A 21,523-nucleotide genomic window follows, 5' to 3' on the forward strand; every position below is an offset into this window, starting at 1 on the left:
GCTGTGCTGTATAACTAAGTGAGGCTCATTAGCAAGTGATATTTGAAGGCATATAAGTGTTTATCTATTAATAATATTACCATACTAAACTGCAAACAGAAGTAGAAGAAATCATTGGCAAGCTAGAAATGTTGGCAATGTTTTGAGCATGATCATATGCCTAGGCAAAGCGTAATTTGATGTGTCTGCTTAGACTAGATCACTTGTTTACTTTTCATTCTACCACACTAAATACAAGTAAAATGTGGATTAAAGTACTATCTCATTTCAACATATGCTAAATTGGCTTTTATCGTTACCAGTGGCTCCCCTTGACTTAATGGAGGCATGTTGAAGGTGTATTCTCCTCCTGTCTGTCTTCTCACCTCTCGGACACACTTCTGTGCAGTTTTTAAAACATAATGTTGTAGGCATGTCGTCATCCATCCATAACCCATCAATTTCTCTTTTCCTGCACGCCCATCAGTCATGCTTTTTGTGTGTTCAGAGAAAAAATACCTACCTTCTAATAATCCTAGCTATCTCAGTATCCTGAACACAGTTCTTATTCCTACTTCCTTCCACTCACCCTCCCTGCCTGCAAATCAAGAAACCGCTTGCCACACTTACACTTCACACAATTTCTAGGCTTGTCAATCTGTTTCTTCTTATCTTCACAGACCATTCTCCTTAAAAAGGTGGTGGTAGTACTGCACTTACCTAAAGATCCACAGCTAGAGTATCCTAAGCTCCCCAACTGCCACTGGGTCCCTTATCTACGCATTGTAACAGAATTCCTAGCGAATTAACTTTAACAGCTTTACATACTATCTCTACACAAATAATCTCTGCAAACTACTTCTGTCTGGCATCTGCCAACAGCACAGCAAATTAATCTCTTCCCCATCCCCACCCTCCTTGATCTCTTTGACATCCAACTATTAACCCCGGCTATTACAGCAATCCCATGCATAACAATCTGCAGGTCTAGTTGATATGTCTCTGGCCATTCTACTCTGAATCTTGGCGCTATTCGAGCTCCAATCTCACACTATACCAGTTGATGTATCCAAAGGTTCTATCCTTGGTATTGTCTTGTTCCTGTACACTAACACGCTATGAGACATCATCATCTCATCGGGAAGACTCATGAGACATTTTTGCCTCCGACATCATCAAACAACCTCTCCTCATTACCCTAATGCCTCACCTCTAAGTGAAAGTGTCAAACTTCCATACCATAGTTTGGAGTTGGATGGCCCAGCATTGTCTTATAAACAACACAGGCACATTATTTATAGCCCATCATCCATTGTGCCCACATCTTTTCCATCTCTGTTCCTCTTCCCTCCTGAAACCATAATATCCAATCACTCAACCTGAATCAAATAACTAACTATATGTAACATATCTATATAACTTTTATGGTCTTTCTCCTTTTCGGGGTAATTATGGAAGCGCTGTGGAGAGCCTCAGTTATAAATAGTGTGTGAAAGTTAAACTTTCTTCAGCAGCATGCAAACACAGCTCTCCATCTAAAGACGGTTATTCTCAGCATGCATAGTTTATATGATCCTACATTGAAACCTAGGAAACACAGCACTTAAGTGTTCCACACACTTTGTATGCGATCTTCCTGGGGATTCTGTGACCTGATGCAAAACCAGACTCCCCAGGGCTGACTGTACAGATGCTGCCTATGTTGCTTTATACTGCCTTTGTAGTGAAGGAAAGCTTTACGAAGTAAAAGTCAGTGAAGTGGTTTCTAACAGGGAAAGACGATATACTTAGAAACACAATAAACTTAATTAGAAGGACTGGGGATGTGCAGAACAGCGAGACACTCATAACTGAGTCACATTTTTCTTTGGAAAGTGTAACACCGTATGTGACAGTCAGTGAGCTATTTCCATAAACCCTCCAGCCTGCACACTTAGCAAATAATCTACTTGAGAACGGAAAAATATCCTGTAATATTCTCATTTACAATTTCGAGAACATGGCACAACTTTTAATGCCTTGTGTGTAGGACGGCAATCTTTTAGTGCATTCATTACATTTTGAAAAGCCTCAACTTGCAACTAAAAGCAGTGACTTGTCTGACCTGTGTGACTTTCCCTAAGCTTTGTGACATAAATTCACAAATAGCCCAGAATCTCTGACTAACAAAGTCAATGTTCTCCGGGGACATAATTCCCATCCCTGTTGCCAATATTTCACACAAGGACTAACAAAAAGAGGGCTGCAGATAGGCAAACAATTTCAGATAAAATGAAAGCCAGAGCCTATGCCTTAGACTAGCCCACTCTGTCCCTTTCACCGCTGTCACTGGAAACCCTCTTCCGCCTCAGCCTTTTCTATGGAGGTAAATGTAACAGGCTTTGGATGCTCTGGGACCACGAGTTCATACATTTCTAAATCATAAGGCTGATTTGTCGCTTAATAGTTTACAAAACAAGAAGAAAAGGCATGGAGTGGCAACAATCCACTCCGCACCGTGCATTTTAGTCTAAACTTGAAACCCAACAACTTAAAACCTCCCCTCCATATAAGACTCGCACAACCTAAAACTGTCACCACTGATAGACTCCGCACCCGCGATACTGCGAAGACGGATTCTATCATCGATCTAGACTAGAAGACTATACCCAGCCTTGATCATATAAATGCTCGAGCTCAGGCGCTACAATCCTGCCACTGTTCAGTAATGCCCACTGGGCACATTCACAGGGGCCTCTCCAATGCAGGGTCTTTTAGAAATGTCAAAAATGGAGGCATCACTCTCAAAGATATGCTTTTGATATGCTACACACACAGCCTGTTTTCAGAGATGGTTGTCTCATCAATAATAAAAAAAAAATCATTCCTCTCACCACGGCCTCCTCCCAAAGGGACTTAGTTGGCTTAGTGGGCAGAAACACGAGCTCTTTATCTGAACGGCTCCAAGGAGGCACCACTTTCCACACGATGTGGTTGGACGCTTTTAGAGGCCTGCCTAGGTCATACTCAGCCGTCGCTCAATCTCCTCTCCAATTCGGACAAATGAGAAAGAATACAAACCACCGGGACCCTTCTTAAGCTCTTGGCCACACTAACTCTCCTTCATGAGGCAGTGCGAATAACGCTGTCCCCTCCCAGATAATCATAACCTTAGCACGTGCTCGCCTCCGCCTTACACTGTATGTCTCACTCATGGATTTACACCAATGCAAACGTAATAAGGAACCCGGACCCCAGTAGTATGTGATTGGTTCTTCTGTTTATTCCTTCACAAGGTGCAATGGCAGCCAGGAATTTTACCTGAAACGTATTTGCAATGTGTTATAGCATGAATCTGGCTTAAGAGGATTCGATCACTTTATTACAGCACCAGACTGCATTGTACATTTTTTAGGCACATCGAGTAATTTGCCAAGAATCACAGGATTGTGGGCCGCTGCTGGGATTTGAAACTGGTTCCCCACTTTTTAAAATCAGAAGCTCTACCCAGCTGGCAATTCCGTAACAACTAGAATAAAACAATACTGAAAATAGTACTGGTCAGATTCATTAAGTCATCGCTGTGCAGATCTGCCTCCAAGGGGCAGCGGAGCATGCTACGGAAAACATTGTTACTGCTGCAGTGTTGTGTCACGAGTTGGTATGTACTGAACAGCAAGGTCCAGTTGAAATCGGAATAAAGAAACTAGGGTTCGAAGGTGAGGGGGGTGTATTTGGGGTAGTATTGTTCCACAGTCTACAAATGTGTTTTACATGTTTACATTACACATGTTTAAAATGTGAGGCTGTTGTAGAAGGACTGTCCAACGCACTCCTGTCCTGAGATACCCAAAATACTTTTCTCTGATGCATTTTGGCTTTTTTTGGAATCGGAGCACAGAACCATCATGCATGTATTGTGAGAGACAGCTGTTTTACAATTTGTGTCTGAGAGCCAGAGAGTTGTAATGAGGGTTCTTTCTTTAATTGGCTGGACATACCAGGTGCCCAGGTGCCCAGCTTTTAGAGGAGCTGGGCTGCAAAACTGTGACAATGGCAGCAATGTGTTTACACATAGGACAGGCCTTTTTACCTTTGGCAAGTGCAGGAAGTCCTCTACTGGGCTTGTCCCTTTAAATTGACAGTCAGTCCTCTGCAGTTCAGTCCTTTGTTGCATCCCGGTGTGTGGGGATGTAGTGTGTGCATGCACACAGTATGTGCACTGCAGGATGAACTAGGAATGGGGTTGTCTTCGGTGACTGAGCGCTCAGTGGAAACTACTTACGATTTCCACTGTGAGGATGTATTTCAAACTGGAGGACAGAGGTGGACTGCCAGGCAAGCAGTGTCTATTGTAGAGCTCCATCATTACACCACTGATGCCTCTGGTAGTAGTCAGACTGTTTATTGGAAGAATAAAAGGGGCATTTCTTCCTTTCGAAATGCATAGTTAGCCTTCGCCCAATTCCCACTCTCGGTATCATCCAAAACGTGTTGGCACCAACAGGTTGGTAGGCGAATGTTTATATCTCATTTACGCCTGGGTTTGGGTTTCTCTGAGCTAGAGAATTCCAGCCTTACCCCTCCTTCCTGCTGACACTTAAAGACAAAGATTACAACTGTGCACACAACTGGAGAACCACCTAAAATCAGTCCCACAGTGGCTTCTGGAGAATCTACAATCTCAATCTGCAAATGTGATCTAATAAAGGAACTGCAACCCCAAGTCAGGGTTCCAGGAGTTCTCAGTGACCGATGCCCTGGCAACACCTCATAGGGAGTGGGAAAACATTTTGGATCCAGTGCTGTTGTCTGATAGCCATGTTCTCACTGTGGCCCAGCTCTTGGACATCAAAGGTGTAAGTGCCCAATCCCCACGATTGGGAACTAGTAGCCACTGCTTCTCACCCTGTGGCTCCCACAACCAGAACTCACAGAGACACAGAAACAAAGCAAATTGCCTATTAACGTACATTTTCAGTCAAGTGCAAAACCCTAGCTGAAATCTCGGGCATTCAAGCTTCACTGTCAAAAACGTAGCCTCAAGGCCACACTGGGTACGTCCACAGCTTCAAATCAATGGAATAAGGTACAGTTTATATGTTCCGAGAACCCGAACTCTTCACAAAGGGCAGTTCTGCTGAGGGCCATGCAGTGAAATGATTGGGGCCCGAAGTGAAAGAGATTCACAATACAGACATTAAGCTCGGAGTTACAACTACGAGACATATGTTCAGACTGGCCGCGTCATGATCTGTGGCTGCCACGGGGGCACAGGAGTTGGCACCTTGGAAGAACACACGCAGCCAGGCGGGGGCAGCACTGTGCGGCTCACATCTGCTACAGACCTTCAAGGCCTAGAAGCCCGTGAGGCTCTATGAAAGGTGGGAGGGGGCGCAGCAACAGAATCACTGCAGCAGAAGCTAAAAGAAGGAATGCCACGCCTGGCATAGGTTATCTTTTATTTCTAAGTATTTACTCCAAGCAGGAGAGAAAACGCGTTTTAAGCTCCGATTACATTTTTTGATCTGGCTGGCGGAGAGGAGAGTAATGAGCTCTTGCAGGTTTCTGCTGTGTCTGGGATTTCTAGGGCGGAAAACTAAAACAGAGCACCTAATAAAAACCGACTCCCACATAAACTAATGGCTATTGATATATTGCCTTCCTGGCGACCCGAATCTATCTTGCGCTCCCTTCCTGAAGAGTGCAATATCACAAAATGGCCGCCTGCCAGGATGCCTCACAGATGAGGAAAACCATCAAGAACCCCTTGCGGACTGATGGGCACTTGTTCTCTATGACACAACAAATGCACAACCAAAATACACTGGCTTCTAAACCTTTGAGTAACATATTACCCAGAAATATATTTTATATCCATGATTATGCAGAGATTGGAAGCTCAATATAGTAGCACAAAAAATATGTTATATTGACCACTAGAGGTGGAACTACCTGCACGCAGTTCTTGAAGAATTTTAAAGATGCATTTCGCTTTCAAACTATGACATCAGCACCACAGTCTGAAAACAGGTCACTGCTCACTAAAAGCGATACAATATCTAATGCCTGGCTCCTCTTAAAAAAAGCTAGGAGCGGACTGTGAACTGGCAAAATATTAAAAGTCTCAATGTTCAGAAAAAATGCAATGGAAATGTATTTAAAATGGAACAAAGCCCTTTCATACATTCTTGGCTCCATCTCTGGATTCCATGTTAATAAATTTGGGAAATTAATGTTGCTGGCAATCGCTGCTCGTCTTTGAGAGAAAAGTTTCCCTCACAACCCTGAGGCCACTTTTGTCATTTCAGAATGAGGATGTGTCCTGTGAAGGGCGATGCCTCGTGGCTAAAAGGCCGATTTGAATTAAAAAAAATATATAGTTAAAGATGTAGGAACCCAAATACTGCTGCACAGTGTCTTCCTGGCGGTTCAGGATCTCAATACTGCTGAACTTCTGACCCCGGGGAGCTAATAAAAAAAGGACAAAAGAAATCCTCAAGGTCACAGCCCACCGGATTTATAAGGCACCGCATGACACAAGCATCCCAGAATTCTCCTTAATTGGCGTTGTTGGAACATGCTTTTCTCTTATCTGGGGAGCGTTCAGTACAGGGCACTTCTCTAATGAGCAGGAGCAAAGAGGCATCGAACCACTCGTGATAACAGCACGGCACAGTCAAAGGTCACCTTGGGGCTCGTCGCCGCATGGACACCCCTATCTGTCAGAATATTACATTTCAGTTCAGTCTCACTGCGGGGACGCTGCAGTGTTAAAGTGAAACTCCTGTTTTATTTTTTAAAACCTAAATGTACCTTCTCGTATGAAATCCCTATGACCTTTCATTCTCTGGCATGTGCATTATTTGAAAAGGCCACCTATCTGCTCCACAGCGGTGACAGCTCTCAAATAGGTATTCTAGGGTACGCAAATTTACCCTGGTCCTCCAATCAAATCCAACAATGAGATACACTTACCTGCCTTGGAAGTAGTGTATTTACCACAGTCCCCTCAGACTAGATCCCATGGGACGGTGGAGATGACTTTGCAGCATTGGCTCATCTGAGTTTATACCAAATTGTGACGATGGAGGGGGGCACTAATGCCAGTGACAGATGGCCAGAACTGAGAGTGGCATACGTTCTGCCAGAATGTAAGATTTCCGTGTGTGACACATAAGCGTTGTATATTATTACACCTTTCAAGAATGTGTTTTAGCCCATTGGAATTTTAAGGTATGCAAAGGAATACATTTGAGACCCATCACGGAAACACCCACCTGGATTCAAGGAAACACCCCTCTGGATTTCCCTCCAGGGATTCTCGAAACGCCAAAGCCCTTCAGTTGCAGGTGAGAGGATGCAGCATTCTGCTCACATTCATTTTAATGTGTCTACAGGAACGGTGCAAAACGGCAACAAGCAGACTAATAGAGGGGGGGGGGGCTTTAAAGAAAGATCTCGGAAGAGCGAAGACACAGAAGATTCAAATGTGACAAAAGTATCTAATATGGATGTGGGCGACGAGTTGTAGGTTTTGGAAAGTGTGGTGAAGTGGAGTGAAACTGGATTGGGGTTCTGAGAAGTGAGAGGTGTGTGGAAGATGATGGTGCAGATGATCTTTCTTTGATCTCACAAGGTTTTATGCGGAATTCAGGAAGCCAACATCAAGGTAAATTATTTTCTGCTGGAAAACAGCAAACCCTCACCCCTTGCAAGCTGCCTAAAAATATATGTTATTCTCTGCATGCTGATACATAGCAAAGCAGCATCTGTTGCCGAAAACATACAGCAAAGGGAAATACACAACAAAAGCCATTCCCTGCCTGCTACCCTACAGCAAATCCCTATCCCTTGGCAGCTACATCACAAGTGAACATCAACCAGGGCCTGCTTGCAAACAGCAAAGAGCCACCTCTGCTAATCCCAAGTATGATCTGGGTACCTTAAATGAAATCTCACATAAGGACTAATCCTAAATGATATCCTTAACCTAAGGGATGACCCTGATATCTCCGGTCTGAGGCTCTAAAACATAAGACATGTGTAACTCAGGCACCAGCACTGCTATGTATGCTGGGAGATGGGATTTAAAGCCTAACAGCCCTGACAGTGCGACCATCGAGGATGAGGTTATATTAAGGTGTGTGTGTGTGTGCGTGCGTACGTGCGTGCACACACGTGTAGGTGCATGTAAGGGTGCTGCATCAGAGAGAGCAAAATATGAACATCCTAGGGGGCATGTGGGTTTACACACAGGAATTCTGGCCCATTGTTAGGCAAGGTGGCTCCTCCTCTGAACGTTTCTAATTTTTTTTTTTTAATACTAACAGGAATGGGTGAAATACTTCAAAAAAGGCTGAACACTGAAGTTCTTTTAAATATATGTCTAGTAGCTGCGAAATGGAAATTATGGATGTTGATTTTTCGTTGTTGTACACTCCTAAGAAGAAGGCAATGCCTCTCGTGCAGATAAAAACACTACTTAGTGCAGGTCAGGCATTTCTGAATGAAGGCCCTTTTCGTCCAATCAGGCAGATAGGCAGGGGACACTCTTCGTACTTGTCCCATGCCAAGAACAGACGGCGCTCACCTTTGTCCTCCGAAAATAAGGCAATCATTTTGGAAATTTTTGTACTTTCAAAAGAAAATGGAAATGGAACTCAAACTGAGGTCAGACACAGGATAAGAGCGCTGCAGAGTTCAATTCTCTTTTAAATTAGATGATAATTCAAAGCAGCTCTTCACATCACATCCAAACGATATTCGCTCTGTCTTTTATGCTATTCAAGAGCAACGGCCATCCAATTACCAGGTCCCCAACTCTCTTTTACTGCAATTTTCATTATTAAATAGAATTAACTAGCATGGGAAATCTGCTGAACACATGACAAATGCTGAGGCCCAGTTGCTCTAAATCACGTGAGCCATAAGCGGGAGGGAGCTTTTCAAAGAGGGTCATTAAGAGAGGCCAGGACAGTACATCTGACATGCATCGCTAGCTGGCTTCTTCAAACTTGTGCCCAGTGAACGCTTCTACATCCCCCAGCCATTCCGCACAGTGTCTCCCACTGTACTGCTGGAGGAACCTAAAGAACATCTTTTTTGGCCTGGCCTCCGCTTTAAAAGATGTTTTTGAACGCTGATCACAATCATACACTGGAATGGAAAAGATGCTCTGGTCCAATTTTTACTGGAGACAAGACCGTTGCCGAGTTGTCCATGGATCCTCTTTTCAAACAAAGGGCGGCGACCATTTTAACTCGCTGCGTGTTCTTGGAGCAGAGGGAAGTGGCGGAATGAGCCTCCCTCCAAGCCCGAGGTTAATGCGCGGAATCTTCATACTGATAGCACAGAAAAGGCTATAAATAATGAATGTTGCTCCAGCCCCAAACAACAGAAAACAATTTGAAATTATACATTTTCTCTAGGCTCTAAAGCAGAAAAATAGACACTTCGCCCTCCCCTGTGGCGATTCTTAGCGGGGAACAGGAGCACCGACTTCATTACAGTGTATTGATCTCACAAAACAAAAGGTTCTGAATTTATTGATCAGCACCAACAAAACCCCTCACTGTTTGCCAGGTCATGCGTGAAGTACGGAGCGGGATTGCTGAACAGCAGAGCAACACAACCCTGTTCTCAAGCTATCTCGGGCGCTTGTACTGTGCAAGCGCGCATAATAGGCCGAAATGATTAACAAGCAACCAGGCAGCGCGCGGTGTACTATGGGGAAAAACAGGAGTCTGATAGGTTTGCAGCTTGAAAGGTCGCAAACTGAAGCGATGATTGTGCAGACCTTGCACACATGAAATATTCAGAGCACTGTGCTCTAACCCCGCTGCTTGAAGCAGCATCTTAAGAAGGGTGCGAAAGGTGAAAACGTGCAAGCTGTGCGGCTGCCTCTTGTAATCTAGGTTTCCAATAGCCTTCTCTTGCGCTTGGACATAAAGGCCTGTACAATAATACACCACCCCACGGCTGACTTCATCTAACGCTTCTGCAAAACAAGCTCTTTGCACTTCTTTAGGCGCCAAGGCCTAAGTGTGTGGCACAGCTCACACACCCAGATGGTATTCTCCTATGCTCAAACTTTAATCAGGATAACAGCCTCGCCTTAAATTTGAGGAACCGTTATTTTTAAACTTCAACCACTCATTTGAAAACATAAATACAGCGCCGACGATGCTCCAAGCAGCAAACATGGCAACACTATGTTGTATGGGTTTTACTCATAATCTGATTGAGCCCCCCCCCCATTAGAGCTACGGTTTTTAAAAGGTCAGGCAGTTTGTTTCTTAGCTATTTGCAGCGACTGCCTTCTTCATGGCTTCCTTCACTGGCCTATTTCTTGGCGTTATTCCTGTTTAAGGGGTACAGCGCACAATTCCCTCTTGTAATCTCTCTTTGGTCTTATAAGCACGCCCATGTCACGTCAGCCACTTACATTGGTTTGTGGGCTTGCCTTTTAAAATCTGCTTGATTTCATTAGTGAAAGGCATGCATACGTCATTTTCTGGTGTTTAGCCCTCCTCGAGCGCAGCGGGCAACTACTGAACACACGAGGCTCCATGTTTTCAGCATGTTTTCGGACTACTTTGTCTTTTTATTTTCCATGCAGCGAGATTGCGCTGGGTTTTACAAAGCAAGATCGCGATTTTTTTTCAATTTCAGTGTGACCGCGCTGCATCTTACATAGCATGATTGCGCTCGGCTTTTTTCTTTCAATTTGTGTGGCAAGAAAAGTCCGGTTAGGAGTTTACAATGCTAATAGCTCTAACTCAAGCAAATGCAAGATCCGTTGCATTGCAAATGCTTGTCTTTGTACCCATTCCTCGCATACCTTTTTTTTGTATCTCCAATTGCACCCTTCTTCAGCTGGCCTGCTTCTGGCACCACTGTCTAGATGGAATCCTTTTATGTTTGTTGGGTACAGTTTCTTTGCTGCTTTTATTGTACGATCTGTTGTTTGACTCCATTCTTCAGAGGCCCTGTTTCTTGGGTTCCTTCTTACTGTGGCCTGTTTTTGGCTTTATTCATCATATTGCCGAATTTTAGGCTTTCTTCCTAGGGTGGCATGTTTCTTGACTCCTTTTACCTGAATTTTTGTTTCCTAGATCAATTCACCAGATGCCCTAGAGGATGTCATGTTTTGGCTCCATTTATAGGATTGCCTGTTCTTTGGCTCTCTTGCTCAGTTGAGCCTATGACATTTTTCAAGAGTACCTGTTTTTTGGCTCAGTTCTACCGAGGCCTTTCCTTGGCTGCATTCATGTGGCTTTTTATGTGCTATATGCATATTTAGATCCACGCACCTCTCCTCAAAATTTTCATAGTTTAAACTCGACCATGTTGGAACCCCTTTATTTTTCATCTCTGATCCTTCTGCTTCTCTCTAGCTTTCATGAATTGAGTAAAAAGACCTGATCTATGCAAAACAAAAACCTAGTTCTGACTTCTCAATAAGTCAGCCCTAATCATAACTGTGTGCTCTCTGCTGAAAGTGTGCCAAGAAGAGGAGGACTAAGAGAGTCTTTAACCCATCATTTACCAAAGAAGAGAACGTCAAGATGGGCATGTTATAACAAGCAATTCTGTTATCGTTCCCCCACATACCTACTCAAGAATATTCATTTCTTACAGTTTTGTTCTTGGGCAAAACAATGAAAACCTCAGGAGTGAAGATCCATAGCAAACTTTCTCTTAGTCAAGTGTCAATACTGTTGTGGTGCTTGTGATGTTCAATGCATTCAGTGCGTGGAGGAGAAAAAGTGTTTTGGAGCATTGAATGCACAGAGGAGGTAAAGTGCTTTGGCGCATGAAAGTGAAGTTTAAGACCCATTCCTGAGGGCAAGTATTTGGTTTTGATGACCATATGGACACTGCCAAAACCATTTTCAAAGAAACCAAGTAAGAGGACTTCATTTACCATCACCCATCAGCATAGGAAGTGAAATCATTGGATTTCTCATAGTCTACCTGCACAGGAAGTGACATCACTGAATTTCCCATCATCCATCTGGACAGTAAGTAACATTACTTGTTTTCGCACCAAAACATCTTCAAAAGAAGCAGCCAAGCTAGAGGACTTAATTTCCCATCACCCATCAGCTAAGGAAATGACATCAAGGCACCCTGGACTCCCACCTCCCCTCCCAGGACCTACTTAATGACAGCTGCAACATGGATGTGCAACAGATGCGTGCAGTAAGCACGCCAAGGTACGCCAAAGGCAAGTCTGTCTGCACCTGGACCACACCCAGAGCCAGGAACGCTGGTTCAATCACTGCCCAGCGATAGGATACTCTGCAGCACTCCTTGGGTCGCAAGACCCCGGTTGCCATTCCCCTATCTGCTGCCGTACCTCACACCAGGGTAGGAGCTTTCACCTGTACCCAATGCCTGTTCTTCAACATCCACCCACACTCCCCATGCAAATACCACAAACGCCTCAACATCCCCTACAAACATACACATCACAAACACCTACAAAGCCACCCTACACCACACACCACAGCAAACCTGCATGTCTACACCTACTCGTATGCATACTTCTCAACACACAATCACTCTGGAAACACACAACCAAAATATGGGACCTTCTAAGCAGCAACACACCAGGCATCCTCTTTGTCACAGAGACCTGGCTCAACACTTCATCGGCTCCAGACAGCGTTACAATAATCCTAGGTGGCTACAGGATCACTCAAGAGAACCACCTTCACAAGACAGGAGGAGGACTCACTATCATCTACAAGTGATCCATCAAATGCACAACATCCTCATAGAATATCACCAACCGGCACTTCAAGCTGAAAATCTCAAGAAAATTCACCCTAAACAGAACCCTTGCCTACAGACCACCTAGACCATGAGCCACTTTTACCAACCTCATCACCGATTCTGTCCGGCCCCTCACCATTGATTGCAGAGCCTACATTATCGTTGATGACCTCAACTTTCACCTGGAAGATCTAAACAACCCCTGGTTCATAGCACTCCTCAATAGCATGAGCAACATCAGACTCACCCAGCTCGCCACAGAACAAACACACACCGCAGGACACACACTCTTCACCAGAAGGGACAGCATCAAATACAACTCCTCCGTACAGCTCACATGGACCGACCACTCCATCATCCATCTCCAAATCAACACACCTCAAGTCAACACACCTACCAGGTTCTGCACACCAAGCTGCAGCTGGGGCAAAATCACAGAAACAGACTGGCTCACACCCTCAGCACTGATCAGCCTATACCCCCAGACAACCTTGATGAGGACATCAATAACTTCAACAACTGGATCAAGAACTGTGCAAACTCTCTCGCATCCATCAAACTAGCAAGCATAGTAGATCAAACAAGCAGGCCAGCCGGTACACAGACAACCTCTGAGACACTAAATGATACTGTAAACAGCTAGAAAGGAAATGGAGAGCCAGCCACAATACCACAGCAAGGCACTCAGATGCTATCGCCAGCAAATCAGAGACACAAAGAAAAAAGCACTAGTGGACTGCATCGAAGGAAGCTCAAACAGCTGCAAGGAGATATTCTTGATCATTAAGAATTTCACTTCGCCCTCAGCTACTGTCAACAACATTGGTGCTCCCCACAATTCTGCAACAACCTGTCCAACTTCTCTCTCAGCAAAATCTCAAACATCTGCTGCAACTACACACACCAACCTGACCCCTGAGAACCCACTATGAACCTACCCACCACCAACAAAGACAGCCATCTGACTAAATGAACAAGCCTCACCAAAAATGACACACCAGCAATCATGCGGACCATCCACTTAAGGGCCCCAGCAGACCCATGCCTCCACCACCTCTACACCAGTGGACACTCCTCTGCTATGGCAGAGGATTGTCGCATGCCCCACCCCCCCCCCAGCCAGCAGCAGCAGCTGCAAACCTTTTACTACTGAACGATAATAAACTATGTTTATTATCATTTTGTAGCAAAAGTAGGGGGGGGCATTGAGGATGACAGTCTTGGAGAGGAGTGCACAGAGCACTCCCCTCAGTGTGCATGTATGTTTGGCCGACCGTCTCAGGCTGGCCAAACACACATGCGCACTGAGCTCTCTCCAGCCTGGCACTGTGTTGCTGGGCTGAAGAGAGCAGGCACAGGCTCCCAGTCTGCCTGGGAGTGCCCCGGCCGGACACTCTCAGCCAATCCTAACGCTGATCTGAGCAGCATCACGATTGGCCGCAGGGCAGGCTGGGAGCCTGTGCCTGCCTGCTGAGGAGACCAAGGAGCTGAGGCGCGAGCAGAGGTAAGTTTAAAAAAAATAAAAATGTTTTTAAGTTTATTACTATTCTCCCAAACACCCCACAACCCCAGCACCGCTCCGCCCCCTGTAACCTTGGCAAGCCGCAACTGATCTACACCCTGGGAACATCACCAATCAGCACTACCCGACCCACATCATCAGTACCTCCATGGAGTCCACCACTTTCTTGGATGATACACATTGGCTGAAATAAACACCCTCCTCAAGAAGCCCACAGCCGACCTGAATCAATAGAGAAACTTCCATCTATTGTTCCTGCTCCCCAACCCAGCCAAAGTGATTGAGAAGGCCATTACCAAGCAATTTACGTCCCCCCTCAAACTCCACTATCTTCTAGGCAATATACACTCAGGATTCAGAAAGAGCCAGAGCACAGATGTACCAATCATTGCAGCCACCAACAACATTTGAAACATCCTGGACTGAGGAGAAACAGCGGCTCCACAGCCTTCAACACTGTCTCCCACAACATCCTCATCGGAAGACTCCACAAAATTGATATATAAGCATCCACTCTCAAATGGGTCTGTTCCTTCCTCACAGAAAGAACGGTCAGGCCTTTCACATGAGAGACCAAGAAACTGATATGCGGAATTCCTTTGGAACTGTCCCTCATCCCCACTCTTTTCAACATATACAACACCACTTACCAACGTCATCTGATCACAAGACATCCTTGTCAGCTCCTACACTGATGACACCCAACTCATACTGTCCCTGACGGACAAGACAGACATCACCAGAACCAACTTCAACAACTGCATGACCATTGTAGAAGACTGGATGCAAAACAACTGTCTGAAGCCCACCACTGACAAGACGGAAGTACTGGTTTTTGGCAACAAGACCTACCCATGGGGTTCCACCTGGTGGCCATCGGACTTTCGACAAACCCTCATATACCACACAATAAATCTAAGGATCAAACTAGATGACCACCTCAAGATTACGTTTCAAGTCAGTGCAGGGTGCACTTCCTGCTTCCACATCCTATGCATGCTGTAAAAGATTTTCAAATGGTTGCCTCAGAACACCAGAGGGACCGTCACGCAAGCACTCATCACCAGCAGGCTGGACTATGGCAACTCTCTCTATGCCGGAATCTCCAAAATACTCCTGCACACAGTCCTGGCCATCCAGAACACCACTACAAGACTCATACTCGACCTACCACGCCGCACCCATATCACAGCGCACTTCAGGAAGCTTAACTGGTTCCCCATTCACAACTGCAGACAATTCAAACTTCTCACGCACACATATAAAGCCTTACTCCACACAGGATCAGAATACTGCATACACTTTCACCAACCCATGAGACACTCATTTGCACACACTCCCCACATCCACAAAGCCAAAACTAGAGGTCGCTCATTCATCTACATTGCACCCAAGACATGGAACAACCCCCCTCAATATATCAGACCCTTCTCCTCACTTCTTGAGTTCCACAAGAAGCCAAAGACCTGGCTCTTCATATAAGCATCCGGGGATCACACACCTTACCCAACACCTGGATACCATCTCATGTGATTAGTGTGCTATACAAATCAACATAACATAACAGGAGGCATATTTGAAATACATTCTAAAGGGCAAGAAGCTGTAAATTACATTTGATAAATCAAGTGTTTCTGCAATAACAGGCAGGAATGAAGGGTTCTTATCCGCAGCCAACTGTAGTAAGTGTATTGTTCCAGGCGTGGGAAATGGCGTCACTCACACCTTATTAAATTAAGAAAAAAACTCTGTAAAGAGAGGTTCTGTCAGTGCAATTGATTCAACACAGTGTATATTTCAATCAACCACGTGTATTAAATGCAGAGAATGCAGAAGAGCTATGGGATCTACTGGCTGCATAACATCAAATCAACTCAAATGTATTTATTGTTCCAACTAAAAAGCCATCTAAAAATTGCAGAAAAGATGCCACAAATATTTTAAAACAGGATAATTACATTAGGATGTAACTAGGGATTAAAAAAGCCTGAGGGCATTACCAAACACTGTAGTTTGTGTTTATATTATCGGGAGTCAAGCGCTTGGAGGGCCTCCCATTGCTAAAGCGACTACTGATCAACCAGCCTGATATGCAACACTGTTAGTTATATGCAGGGCCACTTGAATTATGTGGCAGAGAGGACCAAATTATGAGGCAGGGTTGACCAATTTATGTGACAAGAAAACTCCAGTAATGCACTTACAACGCCAATAGCTGTAACTCAAGCAAATGCGAAACCTATTGCATTGCAAATGCTTGTTGTTAGCTTATGTCTCACATTGTGACATTGTGTGTATGCTTTGCAGAGATAAACACTCTGTAGTCTAGACTGAGTCCCTACTTTGATAGGAGAGGATGAGTTTTTTTACCATTATTGAAAAGATTGGAACAAATCTGGATTTGATTAAATGTGGTATTTTTCAAAGGAGGAGCAAAGCAAAATCAGATTTTTCTATTTGTTCAGTTTTGGTGTCTATGTGGCTTTCTCTTCCTTGTGGTAAAACAGGCGTGGTCTTTACATTATTTTACCAAATGTTTTACAACATATCTTTTTGTGGCCTCTGCTGTACACTGAAGTACTGTGGCGGTACAGTGGCACAGAGGGGTGCTGGGAAAGTGCCCTCTGTGCAGCGCCACTTTCCATAAATCTGCCCCTACCAATATGCATTCCTCTCCCTTTCTGCTGACTTAAAGCCCCTCTTGTGCGCTCTGCTTGTTGTATAATGTATTTCAACAATATGTGCCAGCGTGATTGTTTGGAAATCTGAAGCTAACCTCCCCCCCACACCCCATTCACCCCCAATCTTTACTGACCAAGCTACGCCCTGAATGCCTTCATGCCGTTGGGTAATTTGTTGTGCAAAACCAAACTGTAATAAAAAATACAAATACCATGGTAAAGTGATACAGAAAGAGACAGAAAGTGTGTGTGTATGGATGTGCGATGATATGAAAAACATGCCATTTTGCAAAGAGCAGATGACTGCCAGGTTTGGGGGGGTGATGGCATGTAGAGAAAGTATGAATGGCTTGGGCTCGATTCCCCCATTTGTTCTTCCCAGCTAAGGGGAAGCAAGGGTTAAACTACTGCAACCTCCCTGAGCACCTCTAAAGTTCTAGAGAGGCCCCTAAGTTCCTCTGCGCGCTGTGACGGTACAGGAAGCAACCAAAAATGTGTGCGCCATGTAAATAAAGGTAATGTGAGGTGCGCAGGACTTATGACATTAAAGCAATCACTTAAGAAACCCCAGGACCTGAAACATACTTTGCTTTTTTAACCAACGAGTGACTGTTTGCCTGAGCCTTCTGTTTATTATCCGCACATCTACAGAAACAGCAGGCAGAAACAGGCTCGTCACTTTTTGGATTGTGTTACATGCACAAATATGAAGAAAGAAATATACTTCGTCAACGCACAACTCGCCCACTTCCTAGAAGACAACGCCATCCTAGAACCCTCTCAATCTGGTTTCAGACGAAACCACAGCACTGAGACTGCACTCCTCGCCGCCACGGATGACATCAGACAACAAATGGACAACGGCGAAACCTCAGCCCTGATCCTCTTAGACCTATCAGCCGCTTTCGATACAGTCTGCCACCGCACCCTACTAAACCGTCTCCACGAGACCGGCATCCAAGACAAAGCCCTCAACTGGATCTCATCCTTTCTCTCCGACAGAACTCAGAGAGTCCGACTCTCACCCTTCCGCTCCAAAGCCACCAACCTCATCTGCAGCGTCCCCCAAGGCTCCTCACTCAGCCCAACGTTGTTCAACGTCTACATGGCCCCCCTCGCACAACTGGCCCGCCAACACAACCTCAGCATCATCTCCTACGCCGACGACACTCAACTCGTCCTCTCCCTGACCAAAGATCCTTTCACCGCCAAAACCAACCTCCACGAGGGACTGAAATCCATCGCCGAGTGGATGAGCAACAGCCGCCTGAAACTCAACTCCGATAAGACGGAAGTCCTCATCCTCGGACGCACCCCCTCGGCCTGGAACGACTCCTGGTGGCCCACCGCCCTCGGCCCGCCACCCACCCCTGCCAGCCACGCACGAAACCTGGGCTTCATCCTCGACTCCGCTCTCACCATGTCCAAACAGGTCAACGCTGTCTCCTCTTCCTGTTTCAACACCCTCCGCATGCTCCGCAGGATTTTCAAGTGGATTCCAACAGGAACCAGAAAGACAGTGACCCAAGCCCTCGTCAGTAGCAGACTCGACTACGGCAACGCACTCTACACAGGCATCCCAACGAAAGACATCAAACGACTCCAACGCATCCAGAACGCAGCCGCCAGCCTGATCCTCGACGTACCCCGCCGATGTCACATCTCCCCCCACCTGAAGAACCTCCACTGGCTCCCCGTGGAAAAGAGGATCACCTTTAAACTCCTCACCCACGCACACAAGGCACTCCACAACACCGGACCCACCTACCTGAACTCCAGACTCAACTTCTACGTTCCCTCACGTCAACTACGCTCTGCCAACCTCGCCCTCGCCATCGTCCCCCGAATCCAGCGCAAGACCTGTGGCGGCAGATCCTTCTCCTACCTCGCCGCCAAGACCTGGAACTCTCTCCCCACCTCTCTTCGCCAGACCCAGGACCTCCTCACCTTCAGGAGACTCCTCAAGACATGGCTCTTCGAACGTTAGCAGCCCCCCCCCCCCCCAGCGCCTCAAAACCCTAACGGGTACATAGCGCGCTTTATAAATCTTTTGATTGATTGATTGATTACTTGTGAACTGCTGTTTACTTCACACCAGTTTTAAAATTGCTTTTGTGCACCCAGCCCCGCCGCTGCTGTGCATCTTCCAAATCAACCACAGTAGGAGGACCACATCTAACCCAAAGCACTAGGGACCATGCCCACCTACCACGCTAAAAGGAGACCGGTAATGGCATTAACAGTACAGCAGATGCCGTGCACATAATTTATAAAACAAAAGGTGTCCGTCTGGATTGAAGTATAAACATTGGAACATTGTGGATGTGATCTCCCTGATTTTGGATAACAGGGTGCTATATGAGGATACGTCTCCTTTTATAAAAAGTTAAGGAATTGAGATCCTGGATTGTAGAAATTGGATATACCACTCTGCGGCATACTAAGGATGATGAACCGGATGTTGCTCCATTATATGGTTGATATTCTGAGTAAGACCCGCAGTTGAGGCAGAGAGTGGGCCCTATATATTTTGTCGGGTCGAAACATCGACAATACAGATTGAGCCTGGACTGGTTTTCTTTGTTGGTCAACAAGGGGCATAAGTGTTCTGGCCCTTTTACCCCCACTAAATTGTGATATATAAAGTTATAAAATGGTCATCTGACAGGCTCCAGTGTAAATACTTTGTATCTTAATACTAAATGTGTTTTTTGCACAAGAACTTTTCTTCAACACTATTTTGGGTGTCTTGGGGCAACTAACTGATTTTAAATGTGTTTTGTACATATAATTAAGTTGTATAGCCTTTTAAATTGATGAAAATAAACCATAAAAATGATTGATGAAAATAAAACATAAAGAATGGATGCTTCATTTTTTTTTAGCATTGAGATCTCTTTTGTGTTAAGGATTTGCCATTTGGACCACTGTAGTTGCATTATATGATTTACCAAGGTATTTGTGGCTACTAATGGGTTACCCTCTGTTTATTTAATGGCACACACCATAAAAGGCATGCACCCCAGGCTCACCTCGGCATGGATGTCATTTAGCGGTTGCCAGGGGTCGAGGCTGTGACCCCTAGCTTGCCCTTTACGATCCCTGGCACTGCTTTTGGGAACCCTGGCTTCAGAGGTGGCGAAATTGAGTACCAGGAACACAGAGACAGCCCCTCCTTATGGATATCAGTTGGGGCTCCGCTTTCTTTGTATTCTGTCAATTTTTGTAATCACACTAATATTGAATAATAGCACATCATTCACTATTAATGTGATAAAAATGGAGTACAATTAGCTGAAATATGCCCTTCCATGGCAGCTGAGGTTGGTGAAAATGCATTTAGATGTATGCTGTGTGTGTGCTTGTGGGTGAGAATGTGTTTATGTGAGTGTATGTAAGTGTGAATTTGTGTGAGTATGTGTGAATGTAAGTGAAGGTTAAAGGTCGTGTGGTGTCACTTCTGCAACCCCTGGCTTTTTGGTGAATTGATGTCCATGCAACTCGGCCACCCTTCTGTTCGACTCTCTTCTGCTTTCCTGCTCCGAAGGCAAGAGGCAGAGACCCCTGTTCGACTCTGGCATGAGCTCATGCATGATGGTCAACTCACCCGGGTGGAGGCTAAAACCGGAGAACGCAGCTGGACTTCTCGTTTGCGCACAGTTCACATACTCCTCCAGGATCGATTCACATGCTGCTGCGGGTAGAGAGACAACCTTAGCAGCATCTGCATTTCCATGGGGGCTCCATAGCCCTGCCCTGGCTGCCACTCTCAGCACAACAGCCTCACAGCCATGATGGTTTAGGGTGTATAGTTCCAGGGCGACGCCAGTATCCATGATGGGAAAGGTAGCGAAAGCAGGCTGTGTTGTTAGGGCGGTAGCCATGATGGGCTGGCCAAAATAAGCATGTGCCATGTAAAAAAAGTAAAGTTTGTTGCGTACCCCCAAGGTGAAACATTAAAGCGCGGCGATCGTGCTGATTAAATAAAAGGCGCACAGCCACCAAAATACCTTTATTAAAGTATTTTTACTTTTAATGACTGAGTGGAGAAACTAGCTGTAGCCCAATGAGGGGGAGCAATCAGCAGTACCAGGGGAGCCAACGAGAGAAGGAGGAGGAGAGCGAGCAGCACCAGTAAAGAGCAGAGGAAGCATGGCGGCGCCACGCTGTGTGAAGAGCTGTTCTGAATAAACAAAATAGTTCCTGAGCAGAAAGTGAAATAGAAACTAGTGGCAGCCAACAGGTCCTGGGGCAATACTCCAGGGGAGTGAACAACTTACCAAAATGAGGGACCAGGGAGAGAAATTACCCACTGGCAAGCAAGGAACTTTACAAGACAACGGATTAGACAACTGACAAGAGGTGGGAGGAGTCAGAGCCCACAAAGTACATACAACAGATCATCCTGACAGTGCAAGCACTGTCTAGGATCAACCTAAAAATCAGGAGGCAGCACACCAACACCAGTAGGGCTCCTCCCTGAACATAACAAGATCTCAATAGGTAACGCGCTGCCTGCACCACGATAAATGAGTTTTTATGTTCAAGGCACATCCTCACACAACATAATCCACTTTAT

At 45.4% G+C, this 21,523-nt stretch overlaps 1 protein-coding gene across 1 annotated transcript in view; it reads right to left on the reverse strand.

Moving 5' to 3' along the window:
- Window positions 1-21,523, reverse strand: part of CDH2 (cadherin 2) — a 276,482-nt gene that overhangs the window by 215,570 nt on the left and 39,389 nt on the right. The gene's annotated exons all lie outside the window — the stretch shown is intronic.

This window comes from Pleurodeles waltl, chromosome 2_2, assembly GCF_031143425.1.
Source record: "Pleurodeles waltl isolate 20211129_DDA chromosome 2_2, aPleWal1.hap1.20221129, whole genome shotgun sequence".
Lineage (NCBI taxonomy): Eukaryota > Metazoa > Chordata > Amphibia > Caudata > Salamandridae > Pleurodeles > Pleurodeles waltl.